At 42.2% G+C, this 26,149-nt stretch overlaps 1 protein-coding gene across 2 annotated transcripts in view; it reads right to left on the bottom strand.

Annotated features, from left to right (window-relative positions):
- The window catches only part of FGF1 (fibroblast growth factor 1), a 136,153-nt gene extending 110,935 nt beyond the window's left edge, over positions 1 to 25,218 (bottom strand). Inside the window, exons 1-2 of one of the 2 annotated variants that reach the window (XM_055431380.2) lie at positions 24,803 to 25,218; positions 9,910 to 10,064 (exon numbers count right to left, since the gene is read on the bottom strand). The gene's annotated coding sequence lies outside the window, so the exon portion shown is untranslated. The remainder of the gene's footprint in view (positions 1 to 9,909; positions 10,065 to 24,802) is intronic. The other variant, XM_055431381.2, reaches the window with a different exon arrangement.
- Positions 25,219 to 26,149: the final 931 nt, after the last annotated feature.

Raw genomic sequence — 26,149 nt, 5'->3', positions numbered from 1 at the left:
ATGTTTTCCCCATCCTAAACCCCCCTTCCACCTTCCTCCCCATCCCATCCCTCTGGGTCATCCCAGTGCACCAGTCCCAAGCACCCTGTCTCATGCATCAAACCTGGACTGGCGATCTGGTTCACATATGATAATATACATGTTTCAATGGTATTCTCTCTATTCTAAAAGCTCAGAAATGTAAGCAAAACACCACACCAAGCAAAAGCATCTCCGTGTTTCCCAGAACGTGGCACTGGTGGTCACACAGAGAGTCACTTGGACCTTGGAACAAATGGAATTGTGAGCAGCCTTTTCAGAACTCACCTTTCAATAATAACAACAGATACTTAAATTTTGCTCACTATAAACCAGCCACTGAGCTATGAGCATTTACTCATTTGAGCCTTTCAATTATAAGGCTAGTACTTTATTGCCCCATTTTATAGATGAGAAGACTAAGGCACAAGGTCACAGGACTAGTTAGTGTCAGAGTCTGAATTTGAATCCTGGCTTCTTCCTACATGCAGAGTCTATGTTCTTAACCACTGTTCTGCTGGCCTCTCAAGTGGTAACATTTAGGAATCAAGGTAATTACCCTCCCCTCCTTCCCTCTTCTCCTGCTGTAGGCCAGGTGCTTGTCCTTGTTCCTGTGCCTCAGACTCCTTTACCTCCCAGCTGAGTTGGACATCCTGCCAGCCCAGGTTCATTCGCTCTTACCTGCCCACCCAGTTAAGTCCCTGCCTTTCTCTATAGTTGGATAGGCTGGATCCAGTCCCATGGGACACTTTGCCACAGTATTTGATGAACCTGATGAGTGATACTTTTCTTTAGGAAAAATAGTCATTCACCTATACTTTAAATGTCATGGATAGGCGGAAGGAACAAGATGGCGGAAGAATAGGATGGCGAGACCACTCTCTCCCCCACAAATTCATCAAAAGAACATTTGAACGCGGAGTAAAGTCCACAAAACAACTTCTGAATGCTGGCAGAGGACATCAGGCACCCAGAAAAGCAGCCCATTGTCTTCGAAAGGAGGTAGGAAAAACCATAAAAGATAAAAAGAGAGACAAAAGAAGTAAGGACGGAGCTCTGTCCCGGGAAGGGAGGCTTTAAAAAGAGAGAAGTTTCCAAACACCAGGCAACACTCTCACTGGTGAATCTGTGGCGAGCCTTGGAACCTCAGAGGGCCACATAACCAGGAGGAAAAAGAAAGAAATAATTAAAACCCACAGATTACCCACCAAACGGTAACTCCCAGCAGAGAAGCAGCACAGACGCCTGCATACGCCATTAGCAAGCAAGGGCTGAGCAGGGAGGAGCTGACTGAACTGCTTAGAGGGAGGACTGGGCCTGAATGCCGTGAGAACAATCTGAGAGAACTGGGATAGCAAAGCAGACTGGGATAGCTTCCCCACGAAAAGGCGGAAAGCTCTAACCTAAGACTCTGCCAGCCCCGCTCACAGAACAAAGGGCTGAGCAGAGCGAGCCGGCTGCGGTCGGCCCATCCCCCATCCACCTCCGAGACAGGCAAGGGAGGGCAGCCAGAGCCGAAGGGAGCAACCAGGGCCCCAGAAAGGAATCTGAAACAAACTGCAGGTAGGCTCCATTGCTAATCAAGACTTCTTGGGCTCGGGCCAGTCGACATCTGCCTGAGAAGGTGCGCCAGTTGTACACCCAGAAAACCGAGCGGCAGGGACTGGGGAGGCGATAAGTCGCAGCAACTGCGCTCATCAAACACCTGGTCACCTGAGCTGCTCAGACCAGGGAAGGCACAAAACGCAGGCCCAACCAAGTCTGCGCCTGTGTGGAGTACCCGAGGACCTGAACCTGAGCCGCTCAGACCTGGGAAGTGCATACAACCCAGTGCCAGCCTCGGAGAGTTCCCAGCAGAGCAACCTAGAGCCTGTGCAGTGTAGACTGGGACAGCACACGTGCTGTGAGCAGGGGCAAACCCAGTGTGGCCGAGACGCTGCGAGCACTCCCCACAGATGCCCGAGATATTTGTCTGCAGTGTTCCTCCCTTCCCAGAACACGACTGAACAACTGAGCCTTAGAAAGTGTTCACCCACCCCCTAGTATCAGGGCGGAAATTAGACACTGAAGAGACAAGCAAACAGAAGCTAAAACAGAGGGAACCACCTTGGAAATGACAGCTAGAGAAGTCTAGAGGCTACTCCAAGAATAAGACCAAAAACCAGAGGCAAGAGGCTTAAGCCCGAATCCAGAGAACACCAGAGAACTCCTGACTCCAGGGAACATTAATCGATAGGAGCTCATTAAACGCCTCCATACCTACACTAAAACCAAACACCACCCAAGGGTCAACAAGTTCCAGAGCAAGACATACCACACAAATTCTCCAGCAACACAGGAAAATAGCCCTGAGCTTCAATACATAGGCTGCCCAAAGTCACTCCAAACCCACTGACATCTCATAACTCATTACTGGACACTTCATTGTACTCCAGAGAGAAGAAATCCAGCTCCACCCACCAGAACACCGACACAAGCTGTCCTAACCAGGGAACCTTGACAAGTCACCCGTCCAACCCCAGACACACCGAGGAAACTACATAATAAAGAGAACTCCACAAACGGCCAGAAGAGGGAAAGGCCACCCCAAGCAAAGCAATATAAGCAAGATGAAGAGGCAGAGAAATACCCAGAAAGTAAAGAAACAAGATAGATGCCCACCAACACAAACAAAAGAGGAAGATATAGGGAATCTACCTGATAAAGATTTCGAATTTTCATAGTGAAAATGATTCAAAATCTTGAAAGCAAAATGGAGTTACAAATAAATAATTTGGAGAAGAGGATTGAGAAGATGGAAGAAAGGTTTAATAAGGACTTAGAGGAAATAAAAAAGAGTCAATATACAATGAATAATGCAATAGATGAGATCAGAAACACTCTGGAGGGAACAAACAGTAGGATAACAGAGGCAGAAGACAGGATAAGCGAGCTAGAAGATAGAATTGTAGAAATAAATGAAACAGAGAGGAAAAAAGAAAAAGGAATTAAAAGAAATGCGGACAATATTAGAGACCTCTGGGACAATGTTAAACGCCCCAACATTCAAATCATAGGAGTCCCAGAAGAAGAAGACAAAAAGAAAGACCATGAGAGAATACTTGAGGAGATAATAGTTGAAAACTTCCCTAAAATGGGGAAAGAAATAATCACCCAAGTCCAAGAAACCCAGAGAGTCCCCAACAGGATAAACCCAAGGCGAAATACGCCAAGACACATATTAATCAAATTAACAAAGATCAAACACAAAGAACAAGTATTAAAAGCAGCAAGGGAAAAGAAGCAAATAACACACAAGGGGATTCCCATAAGGATAACAGCTGATCTTTCAACAGAAACTCTTCAGGCCAGGAGGGAATGGCAAGACATACTTAAAGTGATGAAAGAAAGTAACCTACAGCCCAGATTACTGTACCCAGCAAGGATCTCATTCAAATAAGAAGGAGAAATCAAAAGCTTTACAGACAAGCAAAAGCTGAGAGAATTCAGCATCACCAAACCAGCTCTCCAACAAATGCTAAAGGATCTTCTCTAGACAGGAAACACAGAAAGTGTGTATAAACTCGAACCCAAAACAATAAAGAAAATGGCAACGGGATCATACTTATCAATAATTACCTTAAATGTAAATGGGTTGAATGCCCCAACCAAAAGACAAAGGCTGGCTGAATGGATACAAAAACAAGACCCCCATATATGTTGTCTACAAGAGACCCACCTTAAAATGAGGGAAACACACAGACTGAAAGTGAAGGGCTGGAAAAAGATATTCCACGCAAATAGAGACCAAAAGAAAGCAGGAGTAGCAATACTCATATCAGATAAAATAGATTTTAAAACAAAGGCTGTGAAAAGAGACAGAGAAGGAAACTACATAATGATCAAAGGATCAATCCAAGAAGAAGATATAACAATTATAAATATTTATGCACCGAACATAGGAGCACCACAATATGTGAGACAATTACTAACAAGTGTGAAAGCGGAAATTAACAACAAGGCAATAATAGTGGGAGATTTTAATACCCCACTTACATCTATGGATAGATCAACTAAACAGAAAATTAACAAGGAAACACAAACTTTAAAGGATACAATAGACCAGTTAGACCTAATAGATATCTATAGGACATTTCACCCCAAAACAATGAATTTCACCTTTTTCTCAAGCGCACATGGAACTTTTTCCAGGATAGATCACATCCTGGGCCATAAATCTAGCCTTGGTAAATTCAAAAAAATTGAAATCATTCCAAGCATCTTTTCTGACCGCAATGCAGTAAGATTATATCTCAATTACAGGAAAAAAATTATTAAAAATGCCAACATGGGCAGGCTGAACAACACGCTGCTGAATAATGAACAAATCATAGAAGAAATCAAAAGAGAAATCATAATATGCATAGAAATGAATGAAAATGAAAACACAACAACCCAAAACCTATGGGACACTGTAAAAGCAGTGCTAAGGGGGAAGTTCATAGCAATACAGGCACACCTCAAGAAACAAGAAAAAAGTCAACTAAATAACCTAACTCTACATCTAAAGAAACTAGAAAAGGAAGAAACGAAGAACCCCAGGGTTAGTAGAAGGAAAGAAATCTTAAAAATTAGAGCAGAGATAAATGCAAAAGAAACAAAAGAGACCACAGCAAAAATCAACAAAGCCAAAACCTGGTTCTTTGAGAGGGTAAATAAAATTGACAAACCACTAGCCAGACTCATCAAGAAACAAAGGGAGAAGAACCAAATCAATAAAATTAGAAATGAAAATGGAGAGATCACAACTGACAACACAGAAATACAAAGGATTATTAGAGAATACTATCAGCAATTATATGGCAATAAAATGAATAACCTGGAAGAAATGGACAAATTCCTAGAAAAGTACAACTTTCCAAAACTGAACCAGGAAGAAATAGAAAATCTGAATAGATCCATCACAAGCACGGAACTAGAGGCTGTAATCAGGAATCTTCCAGCAAACAAAAGCCCAGGTCCAGACGGCTTCACAGCTGAATTCTACCAAAAATTTAGAGAAGAGCTAACACCTATTCTACTCAAACTCTTCCAGAAAATTGCTGAGGAAGGGAAACTTCCAAACTCATTCTATGAGGCCACCATCACCCTAATCCCAAAACCTGGTAAAGATCCCACAAAAAAAGAAAACTACAGGCCAATTTCACTGATGAACATAGATGCAAAAATCCTTAACAAAATTCTAGCAATCAGAATCCAACAACACATTAAGAAGATCATACATCATGACCAAGTGGGCTTTATCCCAGGAATGCAAGGATTCTTCAATATTGCAAATCAATCAATGTAATACACCACATTCAGTTCAGTTCAGTTCGATTCAGTTCAGTCGCTCAGTTGTTTCCGACTCTCTGCGACCCCGTGAATCACAGCACGCCAGGTCTCCCTGTCCATCACCAACTCCCAGAGTTCACTCAAACTCATGTAACCACATTAACAAACTGAAAAATAAAAATCATATGATTAGCTCAATAGATGCAGAGAAAGCCTTTGACAAAATTCAACATCCATTTATGATAAAAACCCTCCAGAAAGTGGGAATAGAAGGGACATATCTCAACATAATAAAAGCTATATATGACAAATCCACAGCAAACATTATCCTCAACGGTTTAAAACTGAAAGCATTTCCCCTACAGTCAGGAACAAGACAAGGGTGCCCACTCTCACCACTACTATTCAACATAGTTCTGGAAGTTTTGGCTACAGCAATCAGAGCAGAAAAAGACGTAAAAGGAATCCAAATTGGAAAAGAAGTAAAACTTTCACTGTTTGCTGATGACATGATCCTCTACACAGAAAACCCTAAAGACTCTACCAGAAAACTACTAGAGCTAATCAATGAATACAGTAAAGTTTCAGGATATAAAATCAACACACAGAAATCCCTTGCATTCCTATACACTAATAATGAGAAAATAGAGAAATTAAGGAAACTATTCCATTCACTGTTGCAACGAAAAGAATTAAATACTTAGGAATATATCTACCTAAGGAAACAAAAGACTTGTACATAGAAAACTATAAAACACTAGTGAAAGTAATCAAAGAGGACACTAGTAGATGGAGAAATATACTGTGTTCGTGGATTGGAAGAATAAATATTGTAAAAATGAGTATACTACCCAAAGTAATTTATACATTCAATGCAATTCCTATCAAGCTACCAACGATATTTTTCACAGAACTAGAACAAATAATCTCACAATTTGTATGGAAATACCAAAAACCTCGAATAGCCAAAGCAATCTTGAGGAAGAAGAATGGAACTGGGGGAATCAACCTGCCGGACTTCAGGCTCTACTACAAAGCCACAGTCATCAAGACAGTATGGTACTAGCATAAAGACAGAAATATAGATCAATGGAACAAAATAGAAAGCCCAGAGATAAATCCACGCACCTATGGACACTTTATCTTTGACAAAGGAGGCAAAATATAAAATGGAGAAAAGACAGTCTCTTTAACAAGTGGTGCTGGGAAAACTGGTCAGCCACTTGTAAAAGAATGAAAGTAGAACACTTCTAACACCATACACCAAAATAAACTCAAAATGGATTAGAGAGCTAAATGTAAGACCAGATTCTATAAAACTCCTAGAGGAGAACGTAGGCAATACACTCTCTGACATAAATCACAGCAGGACCCTCCAAGACCCACCTCCCAGAATATTGGAAATAAAAGCAAAAATAAACAAATGGGACCTAATTAAAATCAAAAGCTTCTGCACAGCAAAGGAAACTATAAGCAAGGTGAAAAGACAGCGTTCAGAATGGGAGAAAATAATAACAAATGAAGCAACTGATAAAGGATTAATCCCCAAAATATACAAGCAACTCCTGCAGCTCAATTCCAGAAACATAAATGACCCAATCAAAAAATGTGCCAAAGAACTAAACAGACATTTCCCCAAAGAAGACATAAAGATGGCTAACAAACACATGAAAAAATGCTCAACATCCTTCATAATCAGAGAAATGCAAATCAAAACCACAATGAGATACCATTTCACACCAGTCAGAATGGCTACTATCCAAAAGTCTACATGCAATAAATGCTGGAGAGGGTGTGGAGAGAAGGGAACCCTCTTACACTGTTGGTGGGAATGCACACTAGTACAGCCACTATGGAGAACAGTGTGGAGATTCCTCAAAACCTGGAAATGGAACTGCCATATGATCCAGCAATCACACTCCTGGGCATACACACTGAGGAAACCAGAATTGAAAGAGACACATGTACTCCAATGTTCATCGCAGCACTGTTTATAATAGCCAGGACATGGAAGCAACGTAGATGTCCGTCTGCAGACAAATGAATAAGAAAGCTTTGGTACATATACACAATGGAGTATTACTCAGCCATTAAAAAGAATGCATTTGAATCAGTTTTAATGAGGTGGATGAAACTAGAGCCTATTATACAGAGTGAAGTAAGCCAGAAAGAAAAACACCAATACAGTATACTAACGCATATATATGGTATTTAGAAAGATGGAAATGATAACCCTGTATACCAGACAGCAAAAGAGACACAGATGTATAGAACAGTCTTTGGGACTCTGTGGGAGAGGTTGAATGTGGGATGATTTGGGAGAACGGCATTGAAACATGTATATTATCATATGTGAAATGAATCACCAATTCAAGGTCAATGCATGTTACAGGATGCTCGGGGCTGGTGTGGGGGGATGACCCAGAGGGAGAATAAGGGGAGGAGGGAGGTGGGAGGGTGGTTCAGGAAGGGGAACTCATGTACACCCGGGGCGGATTCATGTCAATGTATGGCAGAACCAACCAATATAATATTTTAAAATATTTAGCCTCCAATGAAAATGAAATAAAATAAAATTTTAAAAAATTAAAAAAAAAATAAATGTCATGGATAGTTGTTCAGTTCAGTTCAGTCACTCAGTCGTATCCTACTCTCCGCGACCCCATTAATCACAGCACGCCAGGCCTCCCTGTCCATCACCAACTCCCGGAGTTCACTCAAACTCATGTCCACAGAGTCGGTGATGCCATCCAGCCATCTAATTCTCCGTCGTCCCCTTCTCCTCCCGCCCCCAACCCTTCCATTTACCTAAAACAGGGTGTGTCTGTAGCCTGAATGGCTGCAGACTATTTTTCCAGTAGCTTAAATCAAGGAGTATTTCATTAGCCATGCAGTGCCTATTTGATGACATGGAAGGGGTGTGCCTTCCCCTCTGCATGGTCCCTGACTGCTGGAAGCTGGTACAGTGAGGCTGGCAGCTCCACGATCCTTAGCCATTTATTCAGGATCCACAGAATGCACATCAGCGGAGTTAGCAAACACATCTCTGTCCTGACATTAGACGTCCCTTCTCTGGGTACAGATGGAGCGTATAGGTGTCTGTCCACTGTCACCATGGAAATATCATCATTAGACTTTGTGCTGCCTGACTATGAAATCAAGCCACTTAATCAACTGGATAATTCCTCCTTGAATCCTTTTTGGAAGCTGGCAAGGTGTATATGCATATGTGCACACCAGGTCTGGGATGAAGTTTTTAAGTAACTCAGTGTCTTCTCCCTTAATTTTTTGTGTGTTAACTTTGCTTTTGATATACTACTACATTTGCAAATCCTTTTCTTTGTGCTAAAAAGTCAACATCAATAGAAAACAGTTTCCCTGAGTCTACCCATTGCCCTTAGCAGCAGATTTGGCAAATTTGCCTTCAGATACATGATCTCAAAAGGGGAATTTCCTTGAGAGCCCTCAATGACCAACACAAAGAAAACAAAGGAAGTTTGTGACTGTGAATCACAGTCTCCACCAAAATCCACATTCATTCACCCAGACAGCCACTTTGCTAGACACCATTCAGCCTAGCTGATTTCTCTCTAACCCTTTGCCACCACTGGGCTGGGTCACCCTCAGTCAGAACCCGGATGCTTGTGTCCGCCCACCAGTGTTCATGGAGCTAAATCATGAACAATTGTGTCCCTAGAGCAAATGAAAGGGAGAGTACTAGTCACCACAGCAGGAAGGTGGGGGTGGATTTAAACAAATGGAGAGAGCACAGAGGGAGCTCTTGCACCTGATAGATGAGATAGGTATGTGCCCTCTCGAAAAATGGGTCCTTGATGTTTTTAGGTCTGGATTTTTTGAATGTTCTATCTAGAAGCCTTGCATACTTTCAGCATGTAATAGTGACGTGGGTGTGGATAGCATCAGTGCCAGAGAATGTGCCCAATGGCTAGCCATTCCCGTTCCCTCCCTGCCGGTGCCTATCTGGAGGGGCACTGAGATGACAGTGTGATTTTCAGAGGAGATTAGAAGGATGGTAGGAAGTAATCCAGGTGACCAGGGGCCACTGGAATACCACCCTCTCAAGCATACTCAGATAATTGCATATTTCAGCCTAACATTTATATCAAAATGTTGACTAAATCTAAGGTGCCCACCCAGTAGACAGGGTTTCTAAGACAGCTGAATTTCCAGGCTACTTAAGAGGGTGAGTATGACAAGCAAAATAATGCTAGCCATGTTCAGTAGGGCCACAGAGTCCTGCCAAACCACAAAGGTTTTAGTGAATGAGAGCCTTCTGCCCCCTCCGGTCCTCATGGCCGGCAGTGGGGGATGAAGATACAGGAGGAAGCATGCTGCATGATTGTTCTTACAGGCTCTGCACTCCAGGTGCTATTTTTTACATGTCTGTGATGTTAGCCAGCCTTTTTTTCCCCCAAGAAGCCTTATGCTTGCACTCAGACAGACAGACAGACACACACACACACACACACACACACACACACTCTCTCTCTCTCTACCTCAGCACTGGATGTATATAACCTGCTTTCTGCTCCCAAGAGTAGAAACCCTGATTCCTACCTGAACAGCTTGCAGGCTGAGGGCTTTTGCTCTCCAGTCGAAGGGAAAGGGGATCCTCTCAGTCTCATCCGCCCTGCGTTTTCACTGTCAGTGTGCTGTGACTGCTTCTCCAGCAGCCCCAAGCTGGCTCTCCGCACCTCCTGGTGACTGCGGCTCTGTGTGGGGAGAGGGGACGGGCCGTGGCATGTACATCAGGTTGCTGGTCCGCCTCCAAACACCATACTCCAGAGCCGGCTCCCAGTCCTGCAGGGCTGTGTGGGAAGCAGGGAGGCAGGCAGGGGGCTGAGCATGCAGCCTGTAGGTCTCTCTCCAGCCCCGTTTTGATCGGCAGAGGGGACCTGCCTTTAGACAGCTGCCTGCACCGACCCTGCCCACAGGGGTGCACACGGAGTACCCCTAGCCTTGGGCAGCCAACAGCAGGCCCAGGGACACAGAGCTTGTGGTCAGCGGGGAAGGGAAGCAGAGACAGCAAACAGCAGCGGCAGCTCTCTTGGGTGTTATTTTAACATGGTTTGTCTTGGGGCAAATGGCTGCACTGAATGGACTACTAGCCCGTCTGAGCAGATTCCTGTTTATTTTGAGGCCCCAGTTGGCAGGGAAACAGCAGGTCATGGCTCAGAGACACTCCTCTGCAATCAGAAGACTGCTGGATGAAAAGGAATCCTTTTCTGTTCTGACTTCTGGCATTTCTGCACAGGGTGTAGATGTCTGTCTGTCTGTCTGTCTGTTCCTGTTTTGCAAAGCCACTTGAGGCAATGGCCATGCAGTTTAGAGCTGGTGAGGGGTTGCAGAGAGAATATTTCTGCCCTTTCTCATCAGTGGTCAAACCTGCCCCTGCTGAACTAAGCAAATCATCAGGTGGGGTTTCTTCAGTGGACCACGGGCATCATCTTTGTGCCCCTGGCCAGGATGGGGTAAGGAAGAGGGGAAGCTGCTTGTACGAATGACTTTTGGCTACAACATGAGGAATGAACCTGGACTGAAAGGCTATGGATCAGGAGGTGTCTCTGAAGAGACCAAATGGAAACATGATTAATTGTTTCCTATAATTGACAAAGAGTCCTGTTCCTGATGCAGGCATTTGAGCCTGGGAGGTGTCACTGAGAGTGTGTGTATGTGCGTACATGCACTCAAGCCTGCCCACCTGGTGATTCAGATAGGAGGTACAGATTGACCTGTTGGAACTAGAAATACATTCGCTGGTTTCTCCCTTTTCTGGGAAGGTGGAGATGGAAAACTGTTCTCCAAAGTCATCAGGGAGCAGTCATCAGGGAGACTTCATGTGCCTCTGAAGGAAGGAGCTCAGAAAAGAATTAGAAGCAGAGACAAACATAACTCTGATAATGATGAAGCAGAGCTCTGCTAAAGGGAACATGAGAGGTACAGGAATAGTTGATTTTTCTAAACTTTATTAACAGGAACCTCAATGAACTGTCAAAGGTCCTTTTGACAAAATTTAAAATTTGCTTTAAAAAAAATAGTAATCTTCTTAAGCATCTGCACGATTCCAAAGGACCTTTCAGACCATAGATGAAGATATTTTAGACAGTCATCTTCTTAATATTGTATAATTGCTTTGCTGCTTCCAGGATGCATGTGAGCTGTTTTTAGCCACATGGAATGATAGGTGGTAAAGTTAGGAAGCACCCTAAATCTTCCCTGCAAGCTGCTGTGATTATGGTGACAATCAAATGTGCCCAAATGTGTGACAACAACTCAAACACCAGTAATGCAAATGTAAATCATTATTTTAGTGTTGTTTCTTCATTACATCTAGTCGTCAAATGCTTAATAGGAAAAAAAGCCAAAAAACCACACAGCTCCTAGGCAGACATAGGCAAATGCAATCCCTAGCTACTGATATAAACCAATTAATTTACTACTATCAGGTGTTGTTTGGCAGTGTTCCTGTCCAAATACTGGGAAATCATGATTTCTCAGTTCCTTAAAGTACTTGACATAATTCTCCTCAATACTGAATTTTTAATGTTTTAATTTAACATCTCTCAAGTTCCATATTTGTTTCAATTTCCATGTCAAGTGTGTAGATTTATCTTTTTTAAAAAGTTATTAAAGTATAGTTTATTTACACTATTGTGTTCATTTCTGCTGTACAGCAAAGTGTTTCAGTTTTATATACACACATACACATATATATACTCTTTTTCATATTCCCTTCATTATGGTTTATCACAGGATATTGAATATAGTTCCCTGTGCCATACAATAAGACTTGTTGTTTATCCATTCTGTATATAATAGTTTGCATCTGCTACAACTCCAACCTCCCACTCCATCCCTCTTCCTCCTCCCCTTCCCTATAGCAACCACAAGCCTGTTCTCTATGTCTGTGAGTCTGCTTATGTTTCATAGATACGTTCATTTGTGCTGTAATTTAGATTCCACATATAAGTGGTATATGGTATTTGTCTTTCTCCTTCTGATTTATTCTACTTAGAATGATAATTTCTAGTTCCATCCGTGTTGCTGAGAACGGCATTATTTCATTCTTTTTATGGCTTCGTAGTATTCCATTGTGTATATTTACCACACCTAGATTTATCTTTTAAATAATATATATTCAGATGCTTGGAATCATGAGATATGAAATGTTAATGCTTCCTGGCCCTTCTGTTATTTAGCATGGTAAAGGATGGGAGGTTTCCTAGTTTAAAAGTCTGACCTCAGAATAGTCCCCTAGCTCTGGGCTAGGAAATAGTCCATGGAAATAATAGCTGTCAAAGCCTCTTGTTAAGCATTCACAAGCCACTAGATCGTATAGAGAGTATGTAACAGAAACCATGGCTTCCTTCGAAGCTCTTAGACCACTTTCAATGCCATTAAAACCATTTAAGGTTGTGAAGTAATTAAAACTTTATATGTGCACTTACTAGCACTACAGAGGGTAGGTCTGAGAAAAGAAGAAAATGACAGATTTGGAGGACCAATAAAAGTCCTAGTAGAAGACTGGTAGGTTTATCCACAGAGGTGTGGCCTTGGCCAGAGTCAGCCATGTCTACAATGTTGTGGCTGGTTCTGGAGCTGAGATTTTTCCTTCCCCGACCTGAGAGATTGACTTACTACCCAGCACTTCAGCAGTTGCTATTACAGAAAGTGGTTCTAAACCTCTTATAAGAGCTTTAGAAGGACAGGAAAAGTAAAATGTGGCATTTATATAATTTTTTCTTATTCTGTGTTCAGCGCCTCTGAAAATCAGACATAAAACTATCACTTTTTAACTGCAGCAACATGAAAAAGGAATCAGAGCATGATAGATTCAACAGGACTCCAAATGTCCGCAGGAAATAAATTTTATTTCTCTCCCAGCATAACGCATAAGCCCTGGCTTCTTGTCTTTGAGTCTTGAGGCTGATGTTCAATATTTGCTTTAAAATTTCCCTGTCATTCATCCTGTTTACATAAACAATGCAGTTATATGAAACGCATACCAGACACTGAATTTTCTTTCTAATCTCGTTTGACCTTGTTTGGACTCAACAAATCCTAATCAGCTGACAGGAGAAATCAGATGCTGCCTGCCTCTCTCTCCCCCCCAACAAAGTATTTCCTTCTGTTTATGCTCAATCATGCAATTAAATGAAGGGCACGCTGGCCTCCTGGTGAACCAGCTGCCAAGATGACAGAGGGAAGCAATTTGACAAACAGGGCACAGGGAAACACAGCAGACATTCACAGGAAATTGTATTAGTTGCCCAAGGAGACCCAACAGACACAAACATAACCAGAGCTACAGAACAGAAACGAGGTCCAGAGGTTCTCAAGTGAGAAGGTGCCTTGCTCAAATCTCACTGTAACCCAAGAGCAGGAACTTGTCCCAGTTTGTCGGCCTGTCTCTCAGTGACTACAGGAGAGGATGCTTGGAGAGGGTCACACCCATGAGAAACAGGCTTTCTTTTTCTGATACTGGTACCCATTGCCTAGTCAATGTTTTCCTCAATCTCAGCTTTTCAATTTTATTTTAAAATATTTTATCTTTAAATAAAAGGAATGCTTTGTGCGTATATAAAAAATGTATCCCAACCAAAAGACAAAGGCTGGCTGAATGGATACAAAAACAAGAACCCCATATATGTTGTTTACAAGAGACCCACCTCAAAATGAGGGACACATACAGACTGAAAGTGAAGGGCTGGAAAAAGATACTCCACGCAAATAGAGACCAAAAGAAAGCAGGAGTAGCAATACTCATATCAGATAAAATAGACTTTAAAACAAAGGCTGTGTGGAGAAGGCAATGGCACCCCACTCCAGTACTCTTGCCTGGAAAATCCCATGGATGGAGGAGCCTGGTAGGCTGCAGTCCATGGGGTCGCTAAGAGTCGGACACGACTGAACGACTTCACTTGCACGCATTGGAGAAGGAAATGGCAACCCACTCCAGTGTTCTTGCCTGGAGAATCCCAAGGACGGGGGAGCCTGGTGGGCTTCCATCTATGGGGTCGCATAGAGTCGGACACGACTGAAGCGACTTAGCAGCAGCAGCAGTGACTATATAACATCCAGCTGAAGACTAGCAGGTGGGTACTCTTTCTGCCCTCTTCTGATGTCTAAGTCAGAAGCTTTCTCTATCTCCTTTATACTTTAATAAAACTTTATTACACACACACAAAAAAATAAATAAAACAAAGGCTGTGAAAAGAGACAAAGAAGGAAACTACATAATGATCAAAGGATCAATCCAAGAAGAAGGTATAACAATTATAAACATTTATGCACCGAACATAGGAACACCAAATATGTAAGACAATTACTAATAAGTATGAAAGTGGAAATTAACAACAAGGCAATAATAGTGGGAGATTTTAATACCCCACTTACATCTATGGATAGATCAACTAAACAGAAAATTAACAAGGAAACACAAACTTTAAAGGATATAATAGACCAGTTAGACCTAATAGATATCTATAGGACATTTCACCCCAAAACAATGAATTTCACCTTTTTCTCAAGTGCACATGGAACTTTTTCCAGGATAGATCACATCCTGGGCCATAAATCTAGCCTTGGTAAATTCAAAGAAAATTGAAATCATTCCAAGCATCTTTTCTGACCACAATGCAGTAAGATTAGATCTCAATTACGGAAGGAAAACCATTAAAAATGTCAACATATGGAGGCTGAACAACACGCTGCTGAATAATGAACAAATCATAGAAGAAATCAAAAGAGAAATCAAAATATGCTTAGAAATGAATGAAAATGAAAACACGACAACCCAAAACCTATAGGACACTGTAAAAGCAGTGCTAAAGGGAAGGTTCATAGCAATACAGGCACACCTCAAGAAACAAGAAAAAAGTCAACTAAATAACCTAACTCTACACCTAAAGAAACTAGAAAAGGAAGAAATGAAGAACCCCAGGGTTAGTAGAAGGAAAGAAATCTTAAAAATTAGAGCAGAGATAAATGCAAAAGAAACAAAAGAGACCACAGCAAAAATCAACAAAGCCAAAACCTGGTTCTTTGAGAGAGTAAATAAAATTGACAAACCACTAGCCAGACTCATCAAGAAACAAAGGGAGAAGAACCAAATCAATAAAATTAGAAATGAAAATGGAGAGATCACAACTGACAACACAGAAATACAAAGGATTATTAGAGAATACTATCAGCAATTATATGGCAATAAAATGAATAACCTGGAAGAAATGGACAAATTCCTAGAAAAGTACAACTTTCCAAAACTGAACCAGGAAGAAATAGAAAATCTGAATAGATCCATCACAAGCACGGAACTAGAGGCTGTAATCAGGAATCTTCCAGCAAACAAAAGCCCAGGTCCAGACGGCTTCACAGCTGAATTCTACCAAAAATTTAGAGAAGAGCTAACACCTGTTCTACTCAAACTCTTCCAGAAAATTGCTGAGGAAGGGAAACTTCCAAACTCATTCTATGAGGCCACCATCACCCTAATCCCAAAACCTGGTAAAGATCCCACAAAAAAAGAAAACTACAGGCCAATTTCACTGATGAACATAGATGCAAAAATCCTTAACAAAATTCTAGCAATCAGAATCCAACAACACATTAAGAAGATCATACATCATGACCAAGTGGACTTTATCCCAGGAATGCAAGGATTCTTCAATATCCGCAAATCAATCAACGTAATACACCACATTCAGTTCGGTTCAGTTCAGTCACTCAGTTGTGTCTGACTCTCTGCGACCCCATGAATCACAGCACGCCAGGTCTCCCTGTCCATCACCAACTCCCGGAGTTCACTCAAACTCATGTAACCACATTAACAAACTGAAAAATAAAAATCATATGATTAGCTCAATAGATGCAGAGAAAGCCTTCGACAAAATTCAACATCCATTTATGATAAAAACCCTCCAGAAAGTGGGAATAGAAGGGACATATCTCAACATAATAAAAGCTATATATGACAAACCCACAGCAAACATTATCCTCAATGGTGAAAAACTGAAAGCATTTCCCCTAAAGTCAGGAACAAGACAAGGGTTCCCACTCTCACCACTACTATTCAACATAGTTCTGGAAGTTTTGGCCACAGCAATCAGAGCAGAAAAAGACATAAAAGGAATACAAATTGGAAAAGAAGAAGTAAAACTTTCACTGTTCGCTGATGACATGATCCTCTACACAGAAAACCCTAGAGATTCTACCAGAAAACTACTAGAGCTAATCAATGATTACAGTAACGTTGCAGGATATAAAATCAACACACAGAAATCCCTTGCATTCCTATACACTAATAATGAGAAAATAGAAAGAGAAATTAAGGAAACTATTCCATTCACTGTTGCAATGAAAAGAATTAAATACTTAGGAATATATCTACCTAAGGAAACAGAAGACTTGTACATAGAAAACTATAAAACACTACTGAAAGCAATCAAAGAGGACACTAATAGATGGAGAAATATACCATACTCATGGATTGGAAGAATAAATATTGTAAAAATGAGTATACTACCCAAAGTAATTTATACATTCAATGCAATCCCTATCAAGCTACCAACGATATTTTTCACAGAACTAGAACAAATAATCTCACAATTTGTATGGAAATACAAAAAACCTCGAATAGCCAAAGTAATCTTGAGGAAGAAGAATGGAACTGGGGGGATTAACCTGCCGGACTTCAGGCTCTACTACAAAGCCACAGTCATCAAGACAGTATGGTACTGCCATAAAGACAGAAATATAGATCAATGGAACAAAATAGAAAGCCCAGAGATAAATCCATGCACCTATGGACACCTCATCTTTGACAAAGGAGGCAAGAATATAAAATGGAGAAAAGACAGTCTCTTTGACAAGTGGTGCTGGGAAAACTGGTCAGCCACTTGTAAAAGAATGAAAGTAGAACACTTCCTAACACCATACACCAAAATAAACTCAAAATGGATTAGAGAGCTAAATGTAAGACCAGATTCTATAAAACTCCTAGAGGAGAACGTAGGCAAAACACTCTGACATAAATCACAGCAGGATCCTCCAAGACCCACCTCCCAGAATATTGGAAATAAAAGCAAAAATAAACAAATGGGACCTAATTAAAATCAAAAGCTTCTGCACAGCAAAGGAAACTATAAACAAGGTGAAAAGACAGCCTTCAGAATGGGAGAATATAAAAGCAAATGAAACAACTGATAAAGGATTAATCTCCAAAATATACAAGCAGCTCCTGCAGCTCAGTTCCAGAAAAATAAATGACCTAATCAAAAAATGGGCCAAAGAACTAAACAGACATTTCTCCAAAGAAGACATAAAAATGGCTAACAAAAACATGAAAAAATGCTCAACATCCCTTATAATCAGAGAAATGCAAATCAAAACCACAATGAGATACCATTTCACACCAGTCAGAATGGTTACTATCCAAAAGTCTACATGCAAGAAATGCTGGAGAGGGTGTGGAGAGAAGGGAACCCTCTTACACTGTTGGTGGGAATGCACACTAGTACAGCCACTATGGAGAACAGTGTGGAGATTCCTCAAAAAACTGGAAATAGAACTGCCATATGATCCAGCAATCGCACTCCTGGGCATACACACCGAGGAAACCAGAATTGAAAGAGACACATGTACTCCAATGTTCATCGCAGCACTGTTTATAATAGCCAGGACATGGAAGCAACCTAGATGTCCATCTGCAGATGAATGGATAAGAAAGCTTTGGTACATATACACAATGGAGTGTTACTCAGCCATTAAAAAGAATGCATTTGAACCAGTTCTAATGAGGTGGATGAAACTGGAGCCTATTATACAGAGTGAAGTAAGCCAGAAAGAAAAACACCAATACAATATACTAACGCACATATATGGAATTTAGAAAGATGGAAATGATAACCCTGTATACGAGACAGCAAAAGAGACACAGATGTATAGAACAGTCTTTGGGACTCTGTGGGAGAGGGTGAGGGTGGGATGGTTTGGGAGAATGGCATTGAAACTTGTAAATTATCATATGTGAAACGAATCGCCAGTTCAGGGTCGATGCATGTTACAGGATGCTCGGGACTGGTATGCGGGGATGACCCAGAGGGAGGATAAGGGGAGGAGGGAGGTGGGAGGGGGGACTAATGTACACCCGGGGCAGATTGATGTCAATGTATGGCAAAACCAACCAATATAATATTGTAAAATAATTAGCCTCCAATAAAAATAAAATTTAAAAAAATTTAAAAAAAGTGTACAGTATACAGAAAGGTACAAAATGACCCTCACTAATCCCCTTCTTCCCAAAGATAATCACTATTCACTTTTTTTCTGGATCCTTTGAGGGCAAAAATGTCTTTATGCACCTGAATGTGTTCGTTTAAAAGCAATTTCCTAGTCAGAGTGTCCTGCATTGTTTGTTTTTATCCTAATACTAGATCTTTGCATATAGGTCTTCTCTCTCCAGGCGCCAGTATTCCTGGCCTGGCTTGTTGCAGTACCTCCTTGCTGACTTTCCTGCTTCTGCCCTTACCTGGTACAGTTCATTCCAGAGGAATCCTGCTAAAAGGTAAATGGAATTGTGTTTCTATTTGAACAGAACTTCCCAGTGTCTTTCTCTGGCACTAAGAACAAAAGCTAAGCTTGCTGTGACCGCTTGCATCTTTAGGTTCATCCCTGATGCATTTCTCACTGTGGTCTAACTTCCCTGTCCTCATACAAGCTAAGTGTGGTCCTACCTCAGGGCCTTTACACTTCCTGTTCCCTCCACCTGAAGTGCGTGGATTTCTTTTCTCTTCCTTATCATTCTGGTCTCACTTCAGACCCTCCTCCCTGACCACCTGTTCTAAATTAACCTCTCATAGATCTTTTTTTTTCTTCATAGATCTTATTACTATCTGAGAATGATCATGTTCAGTTATTTGTTGACTTATTTGTGTGTCCTCCTGACACACACACTAAAATGTAATGTCCATGAGAAGAGCCAGGGATTTTATTTGTCTGTTCACCCTTATATTTCCAGTACCTAGACCAAGGGTTCTCACATTTGAATGTACATCACAATCACAGATAACTGGACCTCAGCTCCAGAATTTCTCATTCAGAAGGTCTAGAGTGGGCCTGGGCGTTTGCATGTCTAACAAGTTCCAGGTAATTCTGAGGCTGCTGGTCCATGGGCCAGACTTTAAGAACCACTAGTCTGCACAGTGCCTGGTACATGATGGGTGTTGCTTATACATTTACTATGTGAATACACAAGTCTGCACAGAAGGATCTGCTACTTTCTTTGGAATGGCAGTTTTATTTTCAGCTTATCATTTATTTATATTTATTGAACTATAAACCTCCAATTCTTTGTGACAGGAAGGCTCCAAGTTCTGTCAGCTAAAGTGATGTATTAGCTCCATTGATTTGTCAGCAGATGATTCAGTTCAGTTCAGTCGCTCAGTCGTGTCCGACTCTCCGCGACCCCACGAATCACAGCACGCCAGGCCTCCCTGTCCATCACCAACTCCCGGAGTACACTCAAACTCATGTCCACAGAGTCGGTGATGCCATCCAGCCATCTAATTCTCGGTTGTCCCCTTCTCCTCCCGCCCCCAACCTTTCCCAGCATCAGAGTCTTTTCCAGTGAGTCAACTCGTCGCATGAGGTGGCCAAAGTATTGCAGTTTCAGCTTTAGCATCAGTCCTTCCAATGAACACCCAGGACTGATCTCTTTTAGAATGGACTGGTTGGATCTCCTTGCAGATGATTAGAAACCTAAAGTATTACAGGCCCAGGAGAACCAGTGAGAGGCATTCATCGTTCTTTGCCTTAGTAACACCTCAGAGCCAAAGGTGGTGGGATTCTAGCTTGACATGTGACAGAGTACTTTCCCTGTGGGTAAGCAGTCAGGCCTCCCCCGTATTTGTTTAACAACTATCCTGTTGACTTGGCTTAGGCCTCAGTGCATTGGAATATATACAACACACACACACATGCACACACACACACATTTTCATATTGAATTTCAGGAAGTTACAAGATGCCTCAAATCTGTTTTAATCTAAAATTTAAAAATTCCTGATCTAATCATTGGCTATGTACTTGGCAAAACAAAGACAACCTGGATCCTCAGTTTGTTAAATTACGATGAATAAAAGTTTATTAAATGTAATCAGACAAACCTTAGAGGACAACATTAGAGAAAAGCATTAGAGGAAATCATTAAGTAATAAGGTTTTCCATCTTAGGTTGGAGAATGCTTTTTGAAGCATATTTTGAAACCCAGAAACAAAAAGAGTAGTGAGATTGATTCCATAAAACTTAAAATGATTTTTACAAGAAAGAGGAGAATAAGATCCTTCTGGTCTGAATTCCGTGGAGAAATCTGTGCATCCTGTGTTTTCCATCTATATTTTTTTCCACTTGAAGTGTCTGGGGGACCTATAGCCAAGCTCAGTGGGATGAAATATAAGCCTATGAGAACAGACAGGGGAAGACTACATCCTTCAACAAAGCCATTTTGTCACTTCGTTAATTATTTCATTAGCCATGATTTGGGTGTTTTTTTTTTGAGAGAGATTTTATTGAGATATAGTTCACATATCATGCAGTTCATCCATTTAAAGTGTGCAATTAAGTGGTTTTAGCATATTCCCAAAGTGGCGCAACCATCTCCACTGTCTAATTTAGAACACTTTTGTCATCCCCCAAAGAAACCCTCATACCCATTAGCAGTCATTCGTCATCCCCTCCCCCACTCCTGCCAGGCTTACACAACCACCAGTCTACTCTCTGTCTCTATAGATTTTCCTGTTCTGGCCATTTCATATAAATGGGATCATATACTATGGGTTTCTTTTCCTTTAAAAGCATAACATCTTTAAGGCTTATTATCCGTATTGTAGCCTGATGCATATTTATCAGAATGTCATTCCTTTTTATTGCTGAGTATTTCATGTGTATGGATATGTCCCATTTTATTCGTCCATCAATTAAAAGATATTTGGCTTGTTTCCTCTGTTTAGATATCATGAGTAATGGTGCTGTGAATGTGTGGTGTCCAAATTTTCATGTGAACATACGTTTTTATTTCTCTTGAGTCTAGCAATGGCTTTTCTCTTAAAGATTTACCCAAAACATTTTACTTAACTTATATAATTCTTTTGGTTTTAGTTTTGTTCTATCATGATCACTTGGGGAAGCCAGAAGGCTTGTATCCTAAGGACATCAGAACTCCTCTGCCCTGAGTTTGGGCCCTCCTAGCTTCTGTGTAATTGGGGATGTGACTTCATCTCACTGAGCCTCACTTGTGAGGAAGCCAGCTCTCTGATCCTCTCAGGGATACTGTGAGGATTAATGACATAAACCCAGTAGGATCTGCTCTTGAGAAGATACTATCCCACAGGAGTAGGTTCCTGTGCATCAGAAAAATAAGATACCCTCAGGCCAGGCAGGGGTTCCCTATCACTACAGGTGACAGGATCAGCCAAGAGGCCAGTGGGTGAATGCAGAGGCACTGATGGTATAAAAGATACTGTTTACTTGAGATTTGGGCTGTGATCTGAATTTGGTTGCATTCTAAATCCTTCAGACCACCCTCTGCGGGCGGCCCTGGCTTGGTCACCCTGTTCAGAAGGCAGGAGAAAGGTCAGGGCCATGCTCAGTGATGGGCAGCCAGATAAGCAAAAAATTCTAAAGCCCAGCCTCCAGCTAACATTTTCCCAAAGACTACTCTAATCAAAGACCTCATTTAATCAAAAAGTACCTTGCTTTCTGCAGAGCCCCAGAATTACCTCCTTTTGCAAAATTCCTCTACCCTTGACCTTCTTGTTGGCTCTGGGGTAGGGGTATGATCCCTCACTCCTGGATACAGTCTAATAAAGACTCCTCTGTAGAGGCACTGGGAGCCCAGGTGGCAGGAGAGGAGGCTAAAATATTTGAGCTTCCTCATGGTCTCTGACCAATTGCCCATGCCCTTCACTCTAAAATCAGGCAGCAGAAAGTGCTATTGATAAACAGGGAATTGATGAGTTTAATAGGAAAGAAGATGGCAGGCTTGCTTGGGTTCTAACTTGCAGACCACCACTTACTAGCTGTCTGATCTAGGACAAGTGACTACGTTCTCTGAGACTAAAGTAAATGTCTGGATAATAGTGGTATTTACTTCACAGGGTCACTGTGGGGACTTACTGAGAAGATGCCCATAGGGTCTCTAGTCTATCAGAGCTCTGTCAATGTTTGTCATAGTTATTATATTACTTGCAAAATAAGAATTAAGGATCTCAAGTAATCTAGCCATCCTCTCCAAGCTATTTAGTGACAAAGTGAAAGTCACTCACTCTTGTCCAACTCTTTGCAACCCAATGGACTATACAGTCCATGGAATTCTCCAGACCAGAATACTCGAGTGGGTAGCCTTTCTCTTCTGCAGGGTATCTTCCCAACCCAGAGATCGAACCGAGGTCTCCCACTCTGCAGGTGGATTCTTTACCAAATGAGCCACTAGGGAAGTCCCTCCAAGCTATTTAGGGAGGCTGTTTTTATTTTTATTTATTTTTACTAATTGGAAGCACCTAATATGTGTTAGACACAGCAGGTAGGGCTGGGGATGAAACTTAATTTTCCCCAGGAATATAGAATTCATATTGGGAGAGAAACTAAGATACATGCAGCTCTTAAAGAGCAGGTAAACAGTGATGGAATGCTGAGGGTCAGCTGAGCGGCCCCAGCTCGGAGAGGAGAGGAGCAGAGAAGGTCGGATGGGCCAGATGAGGTGTTGGAGGGAAGGCACTGCAGAGACCAGCCTTTGAGAGGCAAGATGGGTTCCCGTCAGCAGAGCAGAGGGAGGCAGAAGTGGACAAGCATGGGTGAGGGGAAGGGGAGTCCTGTGTGAGCACAGCCAGGTTGGGAGTCCAGTGGGTCTGGGCATGGTGGGTGTTCTGGGGACTGAGCCAGAGTCAAGTTTTCCGATGTCTTTCCCACTCTCAGGAGTCTCTAGGGATGGCACCATGGGATCTTTTAGTCACCTGTTCTATTAATTACCTTTTCTATGAGACTTTCTGTCACTTACACATTTTTGTGGACTCTTAAGAGGGAGGAAAGAGGAGAGGCTATGTTGGAGGAGTTTGGGCTCTTAATCTGAATGGTCACCAAAAAAGCAGTACAAAGTGGTAACTGTTGACCCTAGCCGTCCTGCATCCAGACCCCTTCTTGTCTTTGGGGACCAGCCTTTCGTTGCTTTCAGGTCATTTGGTTTTGGGTGGTGATGACTATACCCCTGTGGCACGACTGGACATAGTTCCCACATTGGTTCAGTGAAATGAGATCCCAGCTAGAACTCTTGGGAAAGGACAGCACCCATTCTTGTAGGGCAGCTGTACCAGTAGGGTGTCAGCCCTGAGCTGCTGGCAGCCATCCTCTACCATGATGGATGGGTCTTCCTGGAAATGGAATGATACAAGGATGCGAAGAAATGGAGAGAGACAGAATCAGGATACCATCATCTGAACACCTGGATCCCACCAAATCAAAACCCTGGCCGTTTCAGTTACATGAGGAAAACATCTCCACCCCCTCCTTTCTTTTTTTGTGCAAATCTCTTCAAATTGGATTTCAGCCCGTTGTCACTCAAAGAATCTTGATTTATTCAAGGATTTATCTTGTTCCCATCAGCATTTTGTTGGCTTACCCTTAGCATAGATATTCATAGTCAAGAGCTGTGTCAAGGAAGAACAGTATGTGCATGCAAGCAATGGAGATATCTCTCTGTACCTCCAAACAGACCCAGGTACATGTCACGTGCTTGGGAAGCAGAGACATTAGGAAGAGAACACTAGACTCTGAAAAAATGTCTTTCTTCTTCCTCCCTTGACTCTGCTTACAGAGCAGTTCTCCCCCAAACCCTTGCTTTTTTCCGAAGAAAAGAATTTTTGGATCTGTTAAGTATTTTGCAGGGTTCCAAGATGTAAGGAGATAAGGAGGAGGTAAGGGGAAGGGAAACTCTGCAGATGCTCTTCGATCTCATTTGTGTTCTCCCCTTTTGCCCAATTACAAGGAATCAGCTGGCATCTTTTTTTTTTTTTTAATTTCCTATTTGATGCAGAGCTTTAAAAAAAAAAAACAATGACAACACTAAGTGTTAACATTACCGTAATGGGATTTGTTAATGATTTTCTGGGAAATATCTTCTTGAATCTCAGCAAAGATAATTCACTTGGTAGCAGCCCTTTCCTGCTTCCCTGCTAAGCATTCAACTCACCCAGTTCTTCCCGGAATCTAGCTAGTATCTGAATGAGAGAGGGGAGTGCAAGGAATGTTTCAGTCGAGCATCCGTCACAGAGACTCAAGCCTGCCGCTGACTGAGGTCAGGGAGAAGAGGGTGGTGAGAGCATTCAAGCAGAGCAAAAGCCTGAGGTCAAGCAGAAAGTCCACAGTAATCTGAGCCCCTTGCAGAAACCAATGTACTCACCTCTGCTTTGGCTCTGGGGTGCTTTCTTTCTGGGGTATTAGAAGCTGCGGCAGCCTACAGCGTCCACACTGTCCTAGCAGGACTGCAGCAGGCAGGCCTCTGTGGGAGGAAGGGAGTTCCCATCCTCCATCAGAAGGGAGTGGCCTTCACCAAAGGAGGCGATGCCCTTATTCCCCTAGGGTCCAGACGGTTGGATCTGCTTGTCCTCTGCTGCTCCCTCTCTGATGTGTATGGAGCTCAGGGGAGCCCCCAGAGGAGGGCTACATGCAGACCACACACCACACTTGCCCTGTTCCAGGTTGTTTCCCCAGCCTTGGGGAGCCTGGGGAGGGAGGCAGCAGAGTGTGTCGTGAAGCCACTCTCTTGGGGCCCCTACTAGAGCGGCTAGTGGACCCACAGAAAGCCCAAGGACGAATACTTGCGTATTTATTTCTCCCCTTCTCATGTGATCTTATTTTTGGACCAAACACAAAAGCTATTTGGGGGCTGGACAGCTGCCAGGTGAAAGGACAGTTATCTCATCCAACTTGTCTCCATGCCTCTCTCTGAACTGTCCCTGTTACCTTTCCCCATGTAAGGCAGAAGGGGGAGGCAGGGCTTGTTCTGAACCTTACTTTTAATATATCTTAGCAATTAGTCTAAATTACTAACTTTATTTCAACCAGTTCATCCCCACCCTTTAAGGTTTCACAGAGCATCTATCCAGTGAACAAAGTCACTGTTTCTATGTCTGAGGCTACACGTATAGCGGCCATCTACACAGCACTGTGGACACAGAGACCCTGTTACCAACTCTGGGTGGGACCTCAGCCCTGGAAGGCACTCGTGAGTGATATGGAGGAGCGAGACTGTAACTCTGAATCTCCGATTCTGCCTGTTTCCTTTGGCTGCTTTTGCTTCTAACTCTTGGATTTGTAAAACTTACAATATGTAAATAGCTTGTTTTTTTTACTTCTGATTCTTCCTCTTCAGACTTGAATGGGAAGCTCTGAAACGCTCACGCCTGACAAAATGCCAGTTCCATATCATCGTCTTCGACATCACCGCAGTCCTTTCTTGAGCCCTTGCAAAATGCCATTTCCATGTTGAGCTCTTTTCTCACATTATCTCATTTATCCTCACAACAGCTCTGTGGAGAAGGTAATACTGTTCCCCTCTGACAGCCAGAGAAGCAGAGGCCAGGAAGGTGAGCTTACCGAGAAGAGAGATCCCAGCCCCATCGGCTGACTCCAGAGCAGGAGTTTTCAGTCACTTTGCTCCTGCCTCCTGAATCTATAAATCATTGAAATTTCACTGTTGTTTTCATCGCATAAGAATAACAAAAACCCACGTTTTATTCAGATCCAT

This window comes from Moschus berezovskii, chromosome 8, assembly GCF_049115385.1.
Source record: "Moschus berezovskii isolate FMDL1 chromosome 8, NW_MosBer_1.0, whole genome shotgun sequence".
Lineage (NCBI taxonomy): Eukaryota > Metazoa > Chordata > Mammalia > Artiodactyla > Moschidae > Moschus > Moschus berezovskii.
Note: the sequence above shows the minus strand (reverse complement) of the source record. Positions and strands in the feature narration are given on the sequence as shown.